Source organism: Tamandua tetradactyla, chromosome 22 (assembly GCF_023851605.1).
Source record: "Tamandua tetradactyla isolate mTamTet1 chromosome 22, mTamTet1.pri, whole genome shotgun sequence".
In the NCBI taxonomy this organism is placed as follows: Eukaryota; Metazoa; Chordata; class Mammalia; order Pilosa; family Myrmecophagidae; genus Tamandua; species Tamandua tetradactyla.
In genome coordinates this window covers 28063139-28083809 of record NC_135348.1, presented here as the reverse complement: position 1 = coordinate 28083809, position 20671 = coordinate 28063139, and the positions used below count along the sequence as shown (strand labels likewise).

Sequence of the window (20671 nt, the reverse complement as noted above, 5' to 3'; positions counted from 1 at the left end):
ACTGGAATATATTTTCCTGCCTATCCAAAGTCAGTTTTTCTTTAGCAAAGTAAGATATCCCCCAAAGATTACCTCTGAATGCTTTAAAACAGGCCAAACTGACAGTTTTTAAAGTTTCCTAACAAGTGACAGACATTAGCATAGCACAGGTTGGGTCTAGGAGTTCCCAGCAATAAGGTGAACTTCCTTATTGGTTGCCATTTTAGTGCTCAATGTCAGTGACTCCAGAATGAGGGAAGGACGATAATGTCAGACTCCAGAGCAGCGAAGGCTTACCATGGAGCACAGCTCTGTTGAAGTTAAAATCAAATCTTCAAGATTGCCAAGTCATAAAGTATGTCATATGTTGGCTAAGAAGCAGAAGGATGGGCCAATATTTTATGTAATAATTTAAATCTCACAGTACACAATGAAAGGTCACTGCTTTTAAGTGTGCTTAATCTATTTATTTGAGCTAAAATGGATCATTATCAACAGGCCCTGCTAACCTGGGCTAACTAAACTAACTGTCAGCGTCATTTAGCTAAGAAGATCCAAATAGAGAATGCATATGTACAAGGATTACGATTCTATGCTCCCAGAAATTGCCACGTGCAGGTAGATGACCAGTAAAGGCTTCATCCAAGGGCATGGCAAACATAGCCATTTTTGCCCTAGCCCATGGGGAATCAGCTGGGATTCCACCCTGTGCTACAGGAAGTGATAAAAACAAATAAACAAACCAAAAACACAAAAGAAGCAACAAAGATCCTCACTGAGACCCTCATGGTAATTTCTTTCTGTACACTTTGGAATATAAGCTCTTTATGAACAGTTCTTAAAAAAAAAAAATAAGTGAACATGGAAATAGACCAGATCTCTTCACTATCTCTAAAGTGGAAGTTCTTCACGCTTTTCTTAATCTCCTTTATTTTTACTGGCTCCCCAAGTTCACCAATGGACCTAGCAGCACCTTTTAAATCAAATATATAGCCCTTATCATGTTGTTTCTTCCAGCTCTACTTAAAAGCAGTATCAGGTTGAACAGAGGCATACACTAAAACATGCTTTCTACAATCTGTGGCCCTTATTTTTTTTCTGTGTAGATTGCAGAGCACAAACTGTGCTTTTTCTGATTTTTGGTCATGGAGAGGCTAGTATTATCACTTGTCATCTGAGTGCTATCACATGTAATAGTCATTTGTTTATTCTTCTCCTCCCAGCTGACCTCTTTCTCCTCCTTCCATTTTGTTTTTCCTTGGGTTGTGCATCAAGCTCCTTAGTGTACATCAGGGACAAGTATATTTGCCAATATCCAAGGATGAAACATCCTGGAAGGAAGCCAAGAAAATGACGTAGCCACTGAATTTCTACTTTTTTTTTTTATATATATAACTACTTTTAGTCATTATCACTGGATTAAACAAACACGCACGCACACACGCACAAAACTGATTAGTTCTGGTTGTTACTCATTATTCTCTCACTCCTTGTTTCTAAAAAATCTGCATTACAAACAACCCTCCAGGATCTTATTCCAATCAACCTATCTTTAGTCTCATAATTAATATTCCTAATACGACTACTGTGCCATTCGGTGCCTTTTTTTTTTTTAATGCAACACAAAACAATGCCAGTGAATCACAAATCTCCATGAAAAGGAGGCCAAAGAGGTTAACCAGAGTGAACTTGACATTGCAAAGCAACGATCTCCCCTGCGTTCCCCTGTTCACTACAGCTAGTGGCTTCAGTTAACACAGGAAACACAGTAAATTGTACACACAAAGCAGCCATCGGCAATTTGCCTGGTGGGGTCGGATAGCATGTGGCTGATAGGTCTCAGGAGATGAGGAACAAACAGCCGTGATGGATTAAGTGATTGCTATTGGCTGCGTGCTTGCCCTGTATATTTCACCATAGACAGTAATCAATTACTAGAGACCAGTAATGATACCAATCAAATGCACTTAGCGCTTCTGCGCTATCAACCTGAGAACCGCCGACCTGCCAATTTGAAAAGGTACAAGGGCTGTGTGAGGAGTCATACGCACAGTAGCCACAGTGAAGCTTTCAGATCAGGGGGTAAAGCAGGCTTCTTCCCCTTCACGTTAAAAAGATAAATGGATAAATTAGCCATTCACCTGCCTACATTAAGGTTTCTTTTTAAAACAAGCAAAATTCTCCCTCCGCCTCACTCCCAGAGGGATGGCAGTTTATAAATATTCTGGCATAATACAAGGTATCTTGGTCAGCAGTTTCATGTGGGCAAACAGCCTTGAAGAAAATGACTGAACAGAGGCTGTGGTAAAGGAGAAAAATAGCTATCCAATTGCTTCTGAACACCTCCGGTCAGCACAGAGGTGGTTATTTCACTTCCTGTCCTTTTATTCTGGGGTGGGAATGCCATGCTTCACCACAGTATGTCCTAAATGCCTCAATCTAGAATGCTATTCTTTATGGTGTCTGTGAGAAACTGAAAGAGAAATCAGCATCTCTGTTTCCAGTATGTCAAAAATAAAGGCTAGCTCCATCTCATCTTGGGGTTAGGCATTGCTTTTCTCCTTTCATGGCTACTTTCCTCTACAATATGATATTGCCTGGGAGTTCTCGGGATGAAGTAGAGAGTTGTAATATTGTGGAGTCTTTTCTAATCACCACCAGGCTTCCTTCCCCTCCTCTCTCGCTTCTCTGATCAGCCCTGGTCTTTAATGAAATCGTGGACTGCAATCACTACTTTGATGGATCTTTTGGGTTAACAATAACAGGAATTAATCAAAAGTGAGGGGCGGGGTCAGAAGCGTTGTCCCACATTTAATTTTTGAGGTTAAAAAATTGCCAATGCAAGGATAAATTCCCTTTTTTATGAGCTGTACAGGACAGGAAAGGTCTAAGCTCTAGATGCTCCCATGAAATCGTCCTTTATGAATCACCTTGGTTCCTTCATTGTACTGGCTTAAACTTACATGAAACGTTCATGGGAAGGGACAAAAGGAAGCATTTTAGGATGGTGGAAATGTTCTACATCTTGAATGGGTGGTGTAGTTGCTTGGGTTTGCATATATTTGTCAAAACACAAGCTGAACACTTACAAACTGGTGCACTTGTTGTCTATAAATTTTACCTCAATAAAACTGAGGTGAAACAAGTGGAGGTGAATATACTTGCTACCACCGTCAGATAAGGCAAGATCCTTGGGTGGGGAAATGAGGGCAAAATGTCCCTTATTTTACCTTGCTTAAAAAGCGGGGAATCATTGTCAAATGCCATGCATTCCCTGGAGAATCCCCTTGCTCTGCCTACTGATGAGCAGTTTAGGACAGAAGTGACTGCTGGCAGTGGGAACCCACTCTTCCCCTGGCTGCCTCTGAGGTGAGGCAGGGTATAGATTTATTCAATTACAAGTTGCCTCAGTCAGCAGGACTGCCCCTTCTCAGGGATTTATGAACTCTGTGCATCCAAGAACACAAAAGAAGATGGGGTTCTGGACAGGAGAGAAGTAGGTACAGTAGCCAAGGATACAAATTTCCCAGAGCCAACAAAGGCTCTGTGCACCAATAAAATAACACTATGAATGGATTCACTCATGCCCTATTATGAAGATTATTCCTAATAAAATGCCACAAGGGCATTGTGAGAAATAATGAAATAATGAGGTCCCAAGAGTGCTTTCCCAGGAAGGCCAAGAGAAGATTCAGAACCATCAGCTTCCCCAGAGCCAGCATTTAAGGAGAAAAGACGCCTTCTGATGGCTCCTGCTGCCTCCTTCCTCCCTATTATGGTACCTCTGTGATGCACATTTGGACAAAGTTTTTGTTGAACTTGCCACCGAATGTTTACAACTTTTTCAGCTGGACTCTCTCCATTTTGGGGTATTATTAATCCTGCACCATCAGAGGATTCACTGTGAATCTAGAGATATGCCTATTTCAAATCCCTCCAAAAGCTGGTAAGTTCCTCCTACTCAAGAGGATATATGCTCTGATTGTCTTTCTACCTAGGGTCGTTTGTCAGCTAACCTTTTTCTCTGGCAGCCAGTGGCCAGGCATTTACAGAACTGGAGAACTGCAGTGGACCTGTGAGCACACATTCTATAGCTGTGAACCCTGTAGTTTAATACTTAGGGTCCTACTCTTACCATCGCTATTCTACACACACACACACACACATACACACACACACACACACACACACACACAGACCTATTCACTTTGAGAAAAATGGAAATATTTTAAATATTAAATATTTTAAGGTAAATTGGAAGATAAAAGAAAAGAAAAACAGAACTGCAAGAAAATAAACAGTGGAGAACTAAAAGATATTGTTTTCGTTTTTTTTTTCACTTTTCAGGGTCTGAAGTTTTACTGACTATGACACCTATAGAATTATATTAATAACTGACCCCACTACACAGAAATCTGAATACTAACTTACCTTGCCAGACCTAAAGTCACAGGTAAGAAAATAAAATCAGGCCCCCTACTCGGTTCCTAATGATAATGAGTTAAAAGATATCTCACCCATACAATGAGAATGATATTTACTAGCTTTAAATGGCAATAGTAGTGTCAGTTAACATGTATTTTCAACCCAAATGTTGTCTTTGAAAATATTACTGAAGGTAAAAAAAGTCTCTCTTTTTTTTTCTTTGGCATGAGCAGGCACTGGGAATTGACCCTGGGCCTGTGGCATGGCAGGTGAGAACTCTGCCACTGAGCCACCATTGCCCACCCCAAAAAGTCATTTTTGTCAACAGATTTTAAAAAGATAGCTTCATTGAGATACAATTTACATACCATACATAATTTACCTATTATAAGTAATTTTAATATATTTTGCCTGCTTGCAAGCATCTCCACTCCGTTGGAGAATATATGAATCCCTCCAAAAAGTTTCCTCACAACTTTTAGGGTTAGTCTCCACTCCTACCACCTTTCGGAGGCAACCACTGATCAGCTTTCTGTCTCTACAAATTTGCCTTTTCTAGATATTTCATAAAATTGGAATCATACACTGTGTAGTCTTTTGCATCCAGACTCTTCAGTTAGAATATCTTTGGCGTTCATTCACATTATAGCACGTTAGCATAGTTAGTTCCTTTTTATTGCTATGTAGTATTCCCTTCTATAGCTGCACGATATTTGTTCTCCTTTTCCCCCTTTACTCCCTGCTTTTGTATTAAATACATATTTTCTAGTGTGTCATTTAAATTCCTTTATTCATTTTTTAAGGCAATTTCTTCATGGTAATACTAGAGATTAGAATACGAATGTTAATTTACCACAAACTACCACAGATTAATACTATTTTTTAAAAGTTATTTATTTATTTATTTTTGCATGGGCAGATGGCAGAAAGAATGATTAACACTACTTTTATTACATTTAATTAGAAACTTTGTCCAGTATAGCTCCATTTCCTCTTATCTACTTTGTTTTATTATTGTCATATATTTTTCATCTCTATGTGTTATAAACCTAAAAACAGTGTTATAATTATTGATTTAACTAATTTAAGCCTTTTAAAGGAGGTATGAAAAAAGAAGAAAACTCTATTTATGGAGTCATTTATTTTAACCCACATATTTACCATTTTCAGTGCTCATTACTTCCTGTGGATTTGAATTATCTGGAGTCATATCCTTTCAGCTTGAAGGATTTCCTTTAGCATTTCTTGTAAGTCAGGTCTGCTAGCAACAAGTTCTCTCAAATTATCTGGGTTACGTTCATTTCATCTTCATTTGTGGAGGACTCTTTCTGAGTATCTGAATTTTGTCTTTTATCTGTTTCTTTTTCTTTCAACACTTTGAATATGTCTTTTTACTGCCTCTGGCCTCCATTATTTCAGATGAGAAGTCATTCATTTAACATACTGATGATATCTATATGTGATGTCCTTTTTTACTTGTCACTTTCCAGATCACTCTTTTGTCTTTAACACTTTGACTAATATATGCCTATATATTTATCCCATTTAAGATTAGTTGTGTTTCTTGATGTATATGCTTTGGTTTACATAAAATTTGGGGAGTGTTTGGCAATTATTTCTTCAAATACTCTTTTTGCCTCTTTCTCTTCTCTCCTTCTGGGACTTCCGTTTCATGTATTTTGGTATGCTTGATATTGTCCCGAGTTGCCATTCATTTTTCTTCAATCTTTTATTTTTCTGTTCCTCAAATTTGATAATATCTATTGATCTATCACTGATTCTTTCTTCTGCCATCTTGAGTCTGTTATTGGGCTTCTGTAGCGAATTTTTCATTTAAATTATTGTACTTTTCAATTCCAGGATTCTTTTCTTTTTAAATAAGTTCTGTCTTCCTATTCGGAGTCTTTATTTTTTGATTATTGTCATACTTTCCTTTAATGGTTTAAGCTTGGTCTCTTAGCATTCTTGTCCCAAGCCAGCCTGCCTTATTCTCTTTACCTTTCAGAATTTTATGTGTTTCTAATACACAATGCTTAACATATTCATAATAGCTGTTTTGAAGTCTTTGTCTGCAAATCCAACATCTGTGGATAGTCAGAGACAGTTTCTGTTGGCTGCTTTTAATCCTGAATATGGGTTACATTTTCCTCTTTCTTTGCATATCTTATACGTTTTTGAAAATGGACATTAAAGATGATATGTTGTAGCAATTTTGGATTTTTATATTTCTCCCTGAAGGTTGTTATTCTGCTTTTGCTTGTTTGTTTCTTTATTTGTTTTGTAGTTTCCAGGGAGAAATTTGTGGAATCATTTTTCCCTGCAGTATACAGTGACTGATGACTGTTTAGTTTTTTTTTTTTTTTTAACCCTGACTCCCCGGTTGTCACTCCTGTGCCTGCAAAGTTGAGCAGATGGCCAATGACCAGACAGTGTTTAGGAACAAACACTTCGAGCCAGTAAGGCTTTTGTTTTCTGCCAATGGATCTGTACACGAGTAGAGGCACACACTCAAAGTTCAGGCCATTTTCACATGGTTCCCAACTTTTGCTTTCCACTGGGCTCTTACACGCTTCCTTTGTGAATGTGCTGAGCGGGGTCAGATTTGGCCAGGATAGCGGTGGCCCTCTTTCTTCTCTGCAGCACATGTGGGGAGCCTCAGCTAAGAGCACACTTATCCCAACCATGATTACAACCTCAGGACAGTAGATCTGTGGGCCCTTCCCAATCAGCTGAGGTCATTATGTCCACTGAGAAGGCCACTGGGCACAGGCACTGCTCACCACTCGAAACCATGTGATTCCCTTTGACTACAGCAGCAACCCCCGTCAGGCGTTTAGGACTGTGCTCCCCTCAACTGACCCTGCCTCCTGCAGGACCTCCACGACAACTGAGCTGGGGGAAATGGGCAGAGCCCAGGCAAAAATGCCACAGATTCTCACCGTCCTTAACATAAGTTTGGCAGTTTTTCTAGCATAAACACTTCTCGTATTGCTGTATGCCTGAAGTCAATTTCCAAAGGACTGAAATGGTTGGTTTTGTCCATTTTACCAAGCTTTACATTTGCCTTTGGAGAGAGATTTGTTGACCTCCTCAGTTGGTAAAGGATTTGTTCTTAAATGCTGTGGAGACCACACAGAAATTTGACATGTATATCCATCCAATGCGATTTTTATAGTGTCAATGTTATGCAGTTGTTTATGGATCTGATGAAACAGTCATCTTTTCATGTGAATAAGGTCCAACTTGAAACTGTGGATTATTTTTTCACAAGGGAATGAAAACATAATTGGTGATGAAAGCTTGGACTTGAGCCATTTAGGGACATACTTCTGGTATACAGCAGGAACTCAGTTACCATCCTTGATTCATAGATGCACATGGCCACATGTATTCTGAGGAGAAAGGAGCTTATTTTTCTTCATTTTTAAATGATATTTCTGCCCAAAATATTTCACCAAGTATCTATATCAAATGCCATGTGAAGGATATATTAAGGACCACTTTAAAGAAAATAACTCCCCTAACAACATCCAATCATAGGTATATTTACGTTCTGGCATGATCTTTCTCCCAAAAGTGACAGTGAGTTTTCCAGTTAATCTTAAGCAAGCATCGGAATGAGATGTTGCTGATGTTAAATAGTAACACATTTAATTAATATACTAAAACTCTCACAGTCATCTTCATTTATCTAAGTGAAGACTGTTCATTACTTTCAATGGTTCTTTAAAGCTATATGACTGAAATTGTGAGATAAAAAAAGTCAGCAAAGCAGTAGGAGAAACATAACCTCTCTGCCCCTATCTCTGAAGAAAAAAAATAAAAATAAAAACATAGCATGATTTTACCTGGGAATAAAAAGAGCTTTGCCAGCATCAACTGAAACTCACCAGAGTAGGTGAAGTTGAAATCAATACCAGCCTCTTAAAGGAACATAAACATATTTGCCTGAGATCAGATAACAAATTGGTACAACAAACGGACAAATGGCCCAGAATGCTTGTCCTTTAATTGTCACATCCCAGGCTCTATATCAAAGCCCAACTATAGGGCCAGTTACCCAAACCTTTATCCAAGCCTCACATATACTTAAGAGTTTTCTTTCTAGAATAAAAGAAGAGGACAAATATTGGTTCAGTGATCCAGTCGTGTTACTAGCAGCTTCAATGGAAAAAGTGTAAAGTGTGAAGAAAACATTTGATCTTTTTTTCCTTCATATGCAATGCAAGTATGGTCACAAAACCAAATCTCAAAAAAAAAAAAAAAGAAAAAACAACTAAAAAACATAGATTGATTTTGCTGTTTCATCCCAGAACAGAATAGATGTGTGTTAATATTTACAACACACAACTCCAATTTTCTCCATGAGCAGTTGCAGTTTTAGCTACCATCAGTTCTTACCATGTTAAAACACATTTTCAGAGCCTCCTCTCTAAATGAAATCCTTTCGAAGGTTCTAAATTGCCTCCTCACAGAGGATGTTATTCCTATATCCTGATACCTGGTATAATACTCATATAAGGAAGGTAGGGAGGAGGTATTAAAACGCCAATGAAAGGAGAGCAAAGAGTATAAGAAATTCTAGGAGGTCTTGGAATTGGAAAATTGCAAAGTAAGAATAAGTTAAAGTTGCTGGAGTCAGAACAGAGCTGGGTGTAACAAACTGAGCTGACCCCCTCCTGGGTCATGACTTTAAAATAAGAAATGGGTCAAAATTACAGGCGAAAAAGACCAGATGAATACTTTTTCTGTCTCCATATGTATACACACGCACAATGTGACTCATCAAAGGTTTTACTTTGTATTTTGCTTATTATAACCAACCTGACAATGTTTCCCAATATAATCAGGTGATGTTATGAAAACTATACTGGGTCTTACCCCTTATACTATAATTTATTAGGATAATGAAATCTATGTGTGCCTCCCCAAAGTTTATCATGGTTTATTCACATCCTTGGCTCAAATAGATACTGTCAATCTGTACTGGGAACACTTACTATTTCTTAAAAATAAAAAAATCATACTTGGACTACTCTGTCTATTTCAAGGCAACATGGAAAGATGATAGTCATTCAAATGAACATTATTGTTTTGTTTGCCTCTACATACAGGTGAAGCTCTGAAACTGTTCTGTTTAACTTATACATTTGGAATAAATTTTAACAGCTGAAAAATTATTGCAGTTGAAGTCTGAAGTGGAGAAACACATATAGAAGCAGAAGCAAAAATACATGAATCCCAATTTTTAAGAAGTCACAATAGGAATGAATAAAGACTGGTCAACTGTCTATCAAATTTATTTTCATGAAACATTCAATACTATTCAAATGACAATAAGAACTTCAAATACCACTGGGCTTAAAATCAGGAGATCCAGGGTTTGTTGTCATTATCATTAATTCGTTATTAAGTAGCAACCCACTGCCTAACACTGTATCATTTACATGGCCAGCCTTAAGGAGCTTAGCAGTCTGGAGTACAGTTACAATATTCACACTGACACCCAAAACCAAAATGATGCTAACACAGCTGCAAGAATCCCTTGGTTTGTGTACTAGATAGGCCCGAGCCAACTTGGCAGAGAAGGAAACTGTGTATTAAAATTAATTTTACAATCGCACAGCACCCTTGTCCTGTGAAACCCCCAGTGGTTCTGTTTCACCAGCAGATCCTGGTCCCTTGAGCAAGCTACTGCAGAGTCAGGCTGGATTGGCTCCCACAGTGGCTGTGGAAAAGCAAGGCAGCGACAAAGCACCTACCTCCAAAGTTGGACTAAAGACCTGGGCTGCCAAAGCTTAAGCCTCTTAAAACAATTGGTTTGGCCTGATCGACCAATTCTTTCTTAAAATTCCTCTCTGCAAATTTATACAGAGATTTAGAATTCTCGAGTTGGAGAGAATTTGCATAGGAGTGTATGAAATGAGTTAAGTTTGCCTGAACTGGTAATGGTAGCAGGACTTGACCTGCCCCTGGGCCAGTCCTGTTTTACTGCACCACACGAGGTTGGGGTCCATGTGGAAATGATACTAGCATTGTTTCTTTGGGAACATGGGTTAGGTCTGGGTTACCCAGAGGAAAAGTCTAGAAGGAGATCTTGAACAGACATCCAGATATCCTGAGAGAGAAGTACTTAGAAAGAGAAACACAAGGTATGTCTTAAAGAGAAGGAGGAAAAAAGCTAAAAAGTTGTAAGAAGTAGGAGATGGGTTAGGATCGGTGCAGGGAGGAGAAGCAGAAACAAGAAGCCTGGCATGGCTCGGGGCCAAGGAACAGGATGCCCTTATGGCCGTTATAATTAATCTCCAAGAACACTGGTAGGCTGTGAGAAACACTCCCATCTAACTGGCTTTGCCACGCAGGATTAACACTGGGCAAGGCTCTCTCGCTAGGCTTTGGCATTTGCGTTTAAAGTAGGATAATAATATTCTGCCACTGACTGCTTTCTAAGAGGACTGAGACATTAACATGTGCCCCTGAAGCAACACAGAAAGTCTTGGATGATCATCAGATTTAAGTCCTAGCTTTGCTACACACTGGCTCTGGGTCCTAGGAGGCATCTAGTAAAGTCCCCTAAGATCTGTTTCCACATCTGTAACAATAAGGGATTGGGCTCCCAGAATAGGGTCTGTTCCATTCTATGATTTCCATATGCGAAGAACTTTCAGTTCCCCCAAGGAAAGTTTTTCTATGCATTATAAGTGGTTTTAAGAGTTCTGTCAACCAACCTTTGCTGCTCTTGAGCACAAGCAAGAGAATCACTTAAAAAGCACTGTAAGCTACAGGTAATGGAAATAAGAGAAGGGAAAGACCGTAAATGGGCTCTTTAGAGTAATGCCATCCCAAGCCATTAATGCTTTACTTTACACAAGACAGAAAGTGGATCAGAGTGTTTATTTCAGAAGTCTTTCTGAACACCATACCCTGCTCTTTAAATTCACAAGGCATTTGTTGTCACATTCTTCTCTTATTAGCCATGGCACAGAAGCCAGGGTACACTGACACTTCTCTCAATATCCCAGCATATTTGGGGAGGGAGTGTTACTCGGCGGCAGTTTCTTTACTTATTACTGATGTGCTATTAAGGGCAGGCACTACCTCCCCAACCTCCAGTATTTTTAACTACAAATGGCTACATCAAGAACATATGACTCCCAAATCCACCTCGGATCTAGTTTCCTCACTTCTTTGAAGCTAATTAGAAACCCTATCTTTTGAGCATTTTCTTCACCCAAATGTTCTCAGATTCCCGGAATCACGAAACCAAAGTAAGAGAGGAAGGGACAAGGGATAGGAGGGAGGGAAAGTAGCGAGAAGGAAAGAGAGAGAAAGAAAACGTGATGAACCGAGGCTGAGCGAGACTGACGAGGGAGTGTGCAACACAGCCACCCACCGCAGACAAAGGGTACCATGACACTCGGAGGAACACAACGGGGCTCGGAGAAAAACAGGGTGCAGGGCTGGTGGAGGAGCCAGGGTGCATGCCCTCCCCCAAACCACGCTCACCCCCGCCAGCTGACACACGTGCTGCAGCTGCCCGCAGTGGAGAGGCACACAGCCGTTTCTTGGTTAAAAGGCTTTCTACCATTTTAATTAGTATTTTTTTTAAGATAAGAAACAACACCTCATATAACCCACTGCCACATTTCCACAGTCCCCAGATACAGCTATATTTTCAACTGTCAAAACAAACAGAATGATTTGGGTTTCCTAAATAGTTTAGAATTTCTTGGGAAATAAAATAGGAGAAAAAAGAAGTTCCGCAAAGTTGCTCAAATAGGTGCTCGTTCAAAAACACTGGTCTGAAGTGTGACAGGTGACAGGGGCTTTTAACAACTTTGGCGAATTAACCTGCTGGTGTCAGCGCGCTTTGTCCTGTTCAGTTTCAATGGTAAGAAAATGTGAGGGGTAGACTTTTAAATATTTCACCTGCCCTACATCCCAAAAAAGATCTAGAGCAGGCTAATCCACTAGTGACCCCTGGCCATCCTTGACAGATAAAGAATTGGGAATTTAACAAATAATATGTCTAAAATTTTCCTTAGCCTAGAAAACCAGAAAAACTGAGATCAAAAACTAATACATGATAAAGGGAAAAACCAGCGGTTCAGCTGCCGAACAGCCACATCGAGATGCGGGAAACATGATCAGCACAGGACTAAATCTTTTAAACACCACTACCCAGTCACAAACAAAGCACCTGCTAAATAACGCCGCAGGTAAAAGATGATGACAGGAATTGAGTTTGCTCTTTTAAATAACAGCAGATTGAAAAAAATATTTCAATGCCATGAGACAACAAATTAAAATGAAACATCTTTTCTAAATGGGAAAATACAGATCTAGCTGGGAAAATTGATTTCCACCCACCCTCCATCCTAGCAAAAGAAAATTAGATAGAGGAAACAGGAAAACATACATCCCGGAGATGAACTTTGGTAATGAGTGCCACAAACACTCGTAGGGAGATGAGCTCTTATTTCACAGGCCTTTGAAAAAACTGTTTTAATATGCACATGTGAGTCAAACACTGCAGTAAAACACGTCTAATGTTTGTTTTTATACACTGCAAGAGGGAGTAGTCTTGTCACTCGCATGATGATATCTGACCTCTCTCAAATCACCTCACTCAACGGTGACTTACCGCTGTGACATAATTCAACCTCGAGACATCTTATGGGATGCCCAGGTCAGTTTTAAGGCAGCAGGTGGGTAAACAGACATTATTTAGTCTTCTGTCCAAGACTATTAGGGGCTGTAGACTCATCTTTTGCAAATCTCAGATCAGATTTGGCTTCTTAGAGGTTTCCACTTAAGATCATGTGCCATGAGAGGATTTTCCAAGTTTAAATGGATTTGATAGAATAATCTGACTCTTGGTTATTAGAACAAGTGAGGTGCCAAAAATATTTTGCCTTCTTGTCCCAAGTTCTAAGGTGGGAGGGGAAGCCCCCTCTAGTTCCTCCACTCTCCGGTTTAGTATTAGAGCAAACAAGAAGTAAATTGGAAAGCATTTCAATACCTCTGGGCAAAGCAGAGAAAAAGGTGGATACCTGTTTTCTCACTCAACTGATGTAGTCCTGTTGAATTCTAGCCCTCAAACAAAGAGTACAGTGTCAACTTTGCATCCAACCATGGCTGGGGATGAATTCAAATCGACATTCATTATTCTCTTATCAAATTATCAAAACAATAAAACAGATATTAATAATAACAAGTACTTAAATAGAACTTGCCATGTTTCAGGTACTATTCTAAGTGCTTTGCATATATCGTATAATAACTCATTTAATTCTCTCAACAACCCTGTGAGATAGGTACGATTATTACACAAATAAATATAAACTTGACTATGCCTGAGAAATAAAAAGTGCCATAAGTTTGGTGGTAAAATAGGGTAGAGGAGGGTGATTTTGAAAAGGAACCTCTGAGCCTACAGATCCTATAATAAAGCACATTGCCCTATATATTACTGGGGTAAATACTATACAAAGAAAACATATAGGGACCACTTATCTGCATTTTTACACAGCTTTGTTCATAAATTTCCAGGGAAGAAAATGCAAATCTCCATCAAGAGAAGATTTTAAAGCGATTAGGGGAAAGGGGAAGAGGTTAGGCAATGGTGTGTGTGTGTGTGTGGGGAGAATGAAAATACCTCATAATAGCTAAAAAATCTTTCCCCAACTTGAGGAACATTGCCTGCATTCACTTAAAGAGTAGAAAAATCTCAAAAACCAAGCCCAGCTGGTTTTTCTTAGAAATCAGAATAATCATTACATTTTTTGTGTCCTGGGATTCTTCCTAATGCCAATTCCTAGAACTCAAATCTCAAATACTAACAGCGGTATGGAAAATGAGGCAGAGGATGAGTATGAAATATTTCTATATTTCATTATATTTTGAAGGGACGCCTCAGTGATCTAGAAAGAAACAGGAAAAAGAAATGACAATTAAAGCAGAATTCCTGTACCTGTCACTTTGCCCTCTCACCCATTTTAAACTCAGCAGTTTGGAGTGAAAGGAAGGAGGCGGAAGGAACTGGCGATAGTCCAAAGCATTCAGGACAGGAGAGTCTGCCTGGAGACCGGGCTGATCACAATCTCCCATAAACAGCTAACTCTATTCTTGCCTGGCTCGGATTCTTGACCCTGTGCCTTCTCCCATACATCCTGGAGAAACTGCCAGTAATCAGTCTACCAAAGCTGCTTCCCTGCTCACTCCCCCAAACCTCTGGGGAAGCCTGCCTTTTAAGGCACATGGTCCTTAAAGTGGAGGGCTGTCTCCCACCCAGAGCTGGGACACATGAATCCAGAAATTCCCAGTCATTTATTTGCCCCGACCAGCCAAAAAAATTTTTCAGCAGTAAGAAATAGCATTGTTGGGTGATGTTACGTCGATTTGGACCACTGACAAGAGAGATTCCAAAGGTCTAGAATTAATATTTGTGATATTTACCCTAGGCAAATCCCAGTGTTCGAATATTTTAAAAAATATTTTTGCATGGTGTTTACAGTTTGCTGACCTTTTAGAATCATATCAAAAGATGCAGTCCAAACATTTTTCTATCAAAAATTTTTTTCAAATAAAGTAGATTTATTAAGAACACCATTTACTAACTATCATTTCCTTATGATGCTAGGCAGAGAAACAATGGGCAGGGAAGAAATTAGATAACAAATAACAAATCTAATTCTTTTTCTTTTCCTCACAAGTAAAAAGCCTGCCTTTATATTGATTTTCAGACACTGAATATATATAGTCCATCTTCCAGATAATTGCAATGTATCTTATTCTAACAAACAAATAAAATTTATGAGAATGTTAAAAAGAGTTGAATGTGTAAACAATATTTATACACAGCCAAACATTAACCTGATGCTCAATTGACTCCCTGCAATAAAACAGACTTTTCCACCAGCCCCCAACCTGTCAGTTTTCAAGGGTATGTGCATCTGCATGCGTATTTTCCCACAGAAACCCTTTGCCAATTGATTTGACAGTGAAATTGTTTATAAATTAGGATTTGAATATTTGGCTTAATCTTGAGTTCTCTGAATAGCTACAAGAGTTGTCTTTCCCTCACATTGCAATACCTTTCAAACCATGACTTGACATTACAGTTATTCCTGTGCGTTTGAGTTCTTACTGTAGCTCTATAACAGACACCCAAAATATGGTACATATTTGCACCACTCAAGTCTGACAGTAGCTAATGCTCAGATACAACATGAGCCTGGGTCTATTTAACACGTAGTGTTCATTTTGGCCACTAGAATTTTGGTTTATTAAGTGGGAATTTCCAGGAGGATATGGAGAGGGATCAGAGTTAGGAGCCAATAACTGCCAGGCTCCCCCAAGCTCCCTGCTGCCCCATGAGATGTCTTGCTTTTTTCTATAGAACCCCCTTTCCCTCAGCCCTCCCATCACAAGAGATGGCAGTCTGAGCCACTTTCCCTAATCTGTGTCAGAGTTGAGTACAGAATGCATTCTCCCAGCCTTTGCCCTTGACCTTTTATGCTGGTTAGTAAGAAGTCTCATCATATAAATATTTTTTGTCCTCAAGTAACCATTCTGATCAGTGTCTAAGAATCTTTGGGCTAACCCTTACATCAGTCAACTGTAACATATATTATAAAAATGATAAGGTTTAAATATCACTGCTTTAATAAGTTCTCCCTAAACCTCAGGGATCCAAGCACAAGAGCCAGTCATTTATTTAATTCAGCAAACATTTATTGTGTATCTGCACGCACCAGGTACTGTTCTAGGAGCCAAAGATAAAGATGTGAATAAAATGACAAAAATCACAGACCTTAGGGAGCTGACATTCAACGAACTTTCCTAGATTCATTGTAATCTAGGAAAGTATCTAGAGTCACAAGAATCTTATCAGTTTAAGTTAAACTCATTTGGGCTAGAATGCATCTCAGCATGGTACTGTTTCTACATCTAGGGCTGGGCTTATCACTTGTTGTGCAAAAGGCTACAAGGTGCAGAAAATTAATGAACATTGGTTGTCCAGAGAAATTGTTTTCAACTAAGACAGTGTGGAAATAGGCATTGCTTTAATTGGTGCTTCCACATTCTAAGATTGTTCTGTTTCCCAGAGCAAAAGGTAGTTTCACCCTCACATGCAGGACAGTGGCATATGGCACACTCACTGAAGTGGAGGAGCATAAGAGAACCTTCATTCTTTACTTTCCACCATACTTCACATTTCTAAAATTCATTTATGTTAGCTACGAATATGAGGGTCCTGTTTAGAAATTATTTCTAGATCTCTCTCAAAAGGTTTATTTCACTTGATCCCAACTGCATACGTGGCATTCAGCAGAAGGAACAAATTTAATCGGATTATTTGATTGGGATGATTGGAAATGTGCACCACTGATAAATACACCTTTATACATACACGTATCTAGGTTTGTGCCATATGGTAGAAGTGGTTTTTTTCAAATGTTATCATTCATTTAAAGTGAATGTAAATATATACATATTTGCTAGGAAATATTTGCTGTTTAATTTGGTCTCTTTGTGGGGGAAGATCAGACTGACCCAGTTAAAAATTTGAAGATTTTTTTATTTAAAGAAATATATTTATTTTCTATCACATCACTAACTAGAACTAGGTCAATAATATAAATGTTACAAGCCGAAGTCGTCAAGGTACCTACTTGAATGTCTTTTGTTGAGTCTGTTTACATATCTAAAACAGTTTCATAAGATCTGCTCATGTTAGTAAAAATCTTTTAGGATCAGTCAAAACAAATGAAGCGTCAAAATATTTTGAAAGGGGGTACACTTGATAAAATAGCAAGCTAATTCTAATTTGTACTAGAGGAAACAAATGAAATAACAATTCCACAAAATGATATGGAAGAGACACACAGGCACTAAAGACTTTAGTTTGATGATTTTAAAAACCCAGTGGAAGGCTATTAATTAGTTTACACCAAGGAGATTTTATTTCTTGGCTCTAAGTGAACTACTAGTCTTAATGATTTTTATTAGTGCTTCAGATTTGGATTCCATCTATATAAGCAATCTCTCTGTCCATCTACAGATTGGCAAGTTTCCATCTTTTGGGGGGATGAATACTTTAATTACTATATTGCATATATATTTCTAAAATTCTATAAATAATGTACCCTCTTATTAAGCATTCCTCCTATGACAAAAAAGGGAAAAGGAAAGAAAACCTTTTTCATGGAGACTTATAATATACATTTATTTGTGCCTACATTATCAAAAGTTCTGAATTAGCAAGTCTGAATTAATTTTTACCATACATTTAAGAAGTACCCTAAATCTAAAAAAAAAAGTAAACATTTTAAAGTTACCTATTAGTTAACTCCACTTCTATTAGTTAACTCTACTTCAATAAGACCAATTTCCTTGCTAGGAAGAGGCCTTAAAATACAAAATTTGGGACACAGGGAGCTCTTGCAAGTTTGGCAACATTTTACTTTGGAGATAATGCAGTGGAGAAAGGAAGATAATGGAATGAGTGCAGTTTAGATTCAAAAGCAAGTTTTGCTTCTGAAATCAAGGCTTCAGTTCCTATGATACAGGACAACCATCTGTGTCATGGTGTGCACCAGAGGACATAAATCACGCATGCTATAGGCTGTGGGTGACGGGCATACCTGGAAGGTCACGTGACTCAAGATCTCTGCTCTCTTGGCTCGCGCTCTCTGCTAGCCTCTAATACACAATCAGCCCCTAGTCCAGTCAATTCTTCCTTCATGTCACCCATGGTTCTGTTTCCTTCTATCCCCTTTCTCCGGTCTAAAGCCAGCATATGACCTCACACCTACATTTCTGAAGTTTACCACCAAGTGTGAAGGTCCAGGCTGACTTCTTGCCTACACTTTACCACCAAATAAAAGTGCCTAAATTCCATCCGCGGCACTTGTTTAACAGACTTCCAAGAGAGCTCTTTGCTTAACAAATAAAATCCACACCTTTTCTCTCCCCTCTTTTTTACCAGAGAGTCAAGTGTTCCCAGGATCTGGCCCTAATCCACCTTTTGAGTTTTAATCTACTCTCCTTCACACTGATGTTCAATTCTGTAGACACCCAATAAGACAGCTGCCCTGGCACCATCCCATAGGGGGCACTGGAACACTACTAATAAATTAGAAATATAGATCCAGTTAACTCAGGTTTCTACCCTTAAACCCTTCCTGGGGAAGTGCAAACCAGATCCACTCCATCAAAGCACACAGTGCCTTACCTAAGCAGAGACTACGTGACGATAATAGGCACATAAATTACTTCTACCCATGATGAGCATGACTAACAGTATTCAATTACGAGGGACAGAAAAACTATAAAATGAAAGACATGTTCAAATAAGTTAAAATGCCGTGTTACAGTCAGAGCATGTCATAGATATCTTGTTTTGAACACAAAGAAAACATTAAGGCAGCTAGACCTATTTTAGTCATAGAAAATCATTTTTCCCTTAATCATTCCTCCCACTAAAAAATGTTGAACAAATATTTTTGGTGCCAAATGCTCTGCTTGCCAGGGGCATCCACGTGTCTAAGTCTGTCCCTTGTGTACATACTCTCCATTCTTGCCACCTGGTCTACCCACAGCTGCATGAATATACCTTGCCTTGCCTTCCCTACCTTTGCACATGTCATTCCTCTCCTTGGAATACCCTCCTTAATTTCTGTCTTAGCAGTTCTGCAGCTCTAACTGCCCTTTAAGACCAAGGTGATATTCTACTTTTCTTTAACAACATCTTCCTCACTCTCACGGAGCATACTTAACTCTGTGTCTGAAATCCTATACTGTGATTATACTGCCTTATATGCCTCTTCTTCATCTTTTAAGAACTAAAATTACAACTACCTCATGCCAAGCCCTGTTCTAAGAGTCTTATATGTACTTTTTCATGTATTCTTCACAATAATCTTAGATACTATGTTTACTCCATTTTGCAGATGAATAAACTGAGGTTTCTTGAAGTTAGAACCTTCTGTAAAAACTCAAATCCAGGTGTATCTAATTCTGGAACCTGAGCTCTTACCACAGTGACATAGGGCCTCATTTCTCACCTCACCAGCTCCGGTGTAAGTTACTGATGGGCAAGCACAATGTTTTGGATTTCTATATGCCTCTCTACAGTCCCCAGTAGAGACCCTTTCTTGACCATAATGGATATTCAGTAAACATTTGTTAATGAAGGTATGGGACTTCTTGGCCCTTCTGGTAGGAATGTTGTATTGATGCCACTGCAATTTCAACTGTTCTAAAAGCACTTCAGGATGGAATGAGGCTTCCTTCAGTTGTATGGGCAAACCCAATCTCTACCGGAGCAGCACTGCAGAAACTATATCATTTGGAACCACCTTTGCATGGTCTTCTGCTCAACTGCTCTTATAAACTTTAGTTATAGCTTTAAAATCTTTCCTGGCCAGCTTCTTTCTATGTTCTTCAAAGGGCTCACCATCTAGCACTGCTGCTATAGGACAGCAACAAAGCAATGCCATATGCTCATTTGTTAAGCAGCGTGACATAAATATCCAACCAAACAGCCAGAGAGTACAGTAATTAAGATGATAAGGCACTATAACAATTAAAAAATATGGATGTCCAAAGGCCTTATGCAGACATAAATCAATTGAAATGAGGTGACCTGTCAAAGCAGAAGGGGATCACTAAGGTGTAGCTACATTTTATCATTGTAGAGACTGGAAATCGCTGAAATGTCCAACTGTAAGGGACTGCTTAAACGATAGTGTATCCATATAATGGATTCTACCCAGCCATCAGAAATTATTCAGTCATTCAAAAGTATGTACTGAGTGCCTCGTTTGCTTCAGGTAAATAAGAAAGAAATGGCACCTACCCCTTATGGTGCTTAGAGTCCAGAGGATGATATCGTAGGATATGTTATGACAAAACATTTTATATTGCTCACTGACAAGATGCATCACAATAGAGTATAATCTGTATGGATCCATTTTTGTTGTTGCTGTTTTTCATAAGTTCATGTTATATTCGTTCTGTGTTCACAGCCTGCCTTGAAGATGCTTGACTTCAGCCATAATATAGGAAATTTTATACCTCAAACATTCCCCTCCCTATTTATTTCTAACACTAGGATATCAAAAAGTCTAAAATATTGGAAGACTGAATTGGGTGTACACAGGAAGAATGGACAGCTAGCATTGTTTATAGAAAGCAGGATAGAAAATTTGGACATCTTGCTGAGTAGGATCTTGCTGAGTAGGTCAGGCCATAGTAAATT

General features: G+C 38.9%; 1 protein-coding gene across 3 annotated transcripts in view; it reads right to left on the bottom strand.

The window, feature by feature from the left end:
* Positions 1-20671, bottom strand: part of MAML3 (mastermind like transcriptional coactivator 3) — a 408040-nt gene that overhangs the window by 251052 nt on the left and 136317 nt on the right. The gene's annotated exons all lie outside the window — the stretch shown is intronic.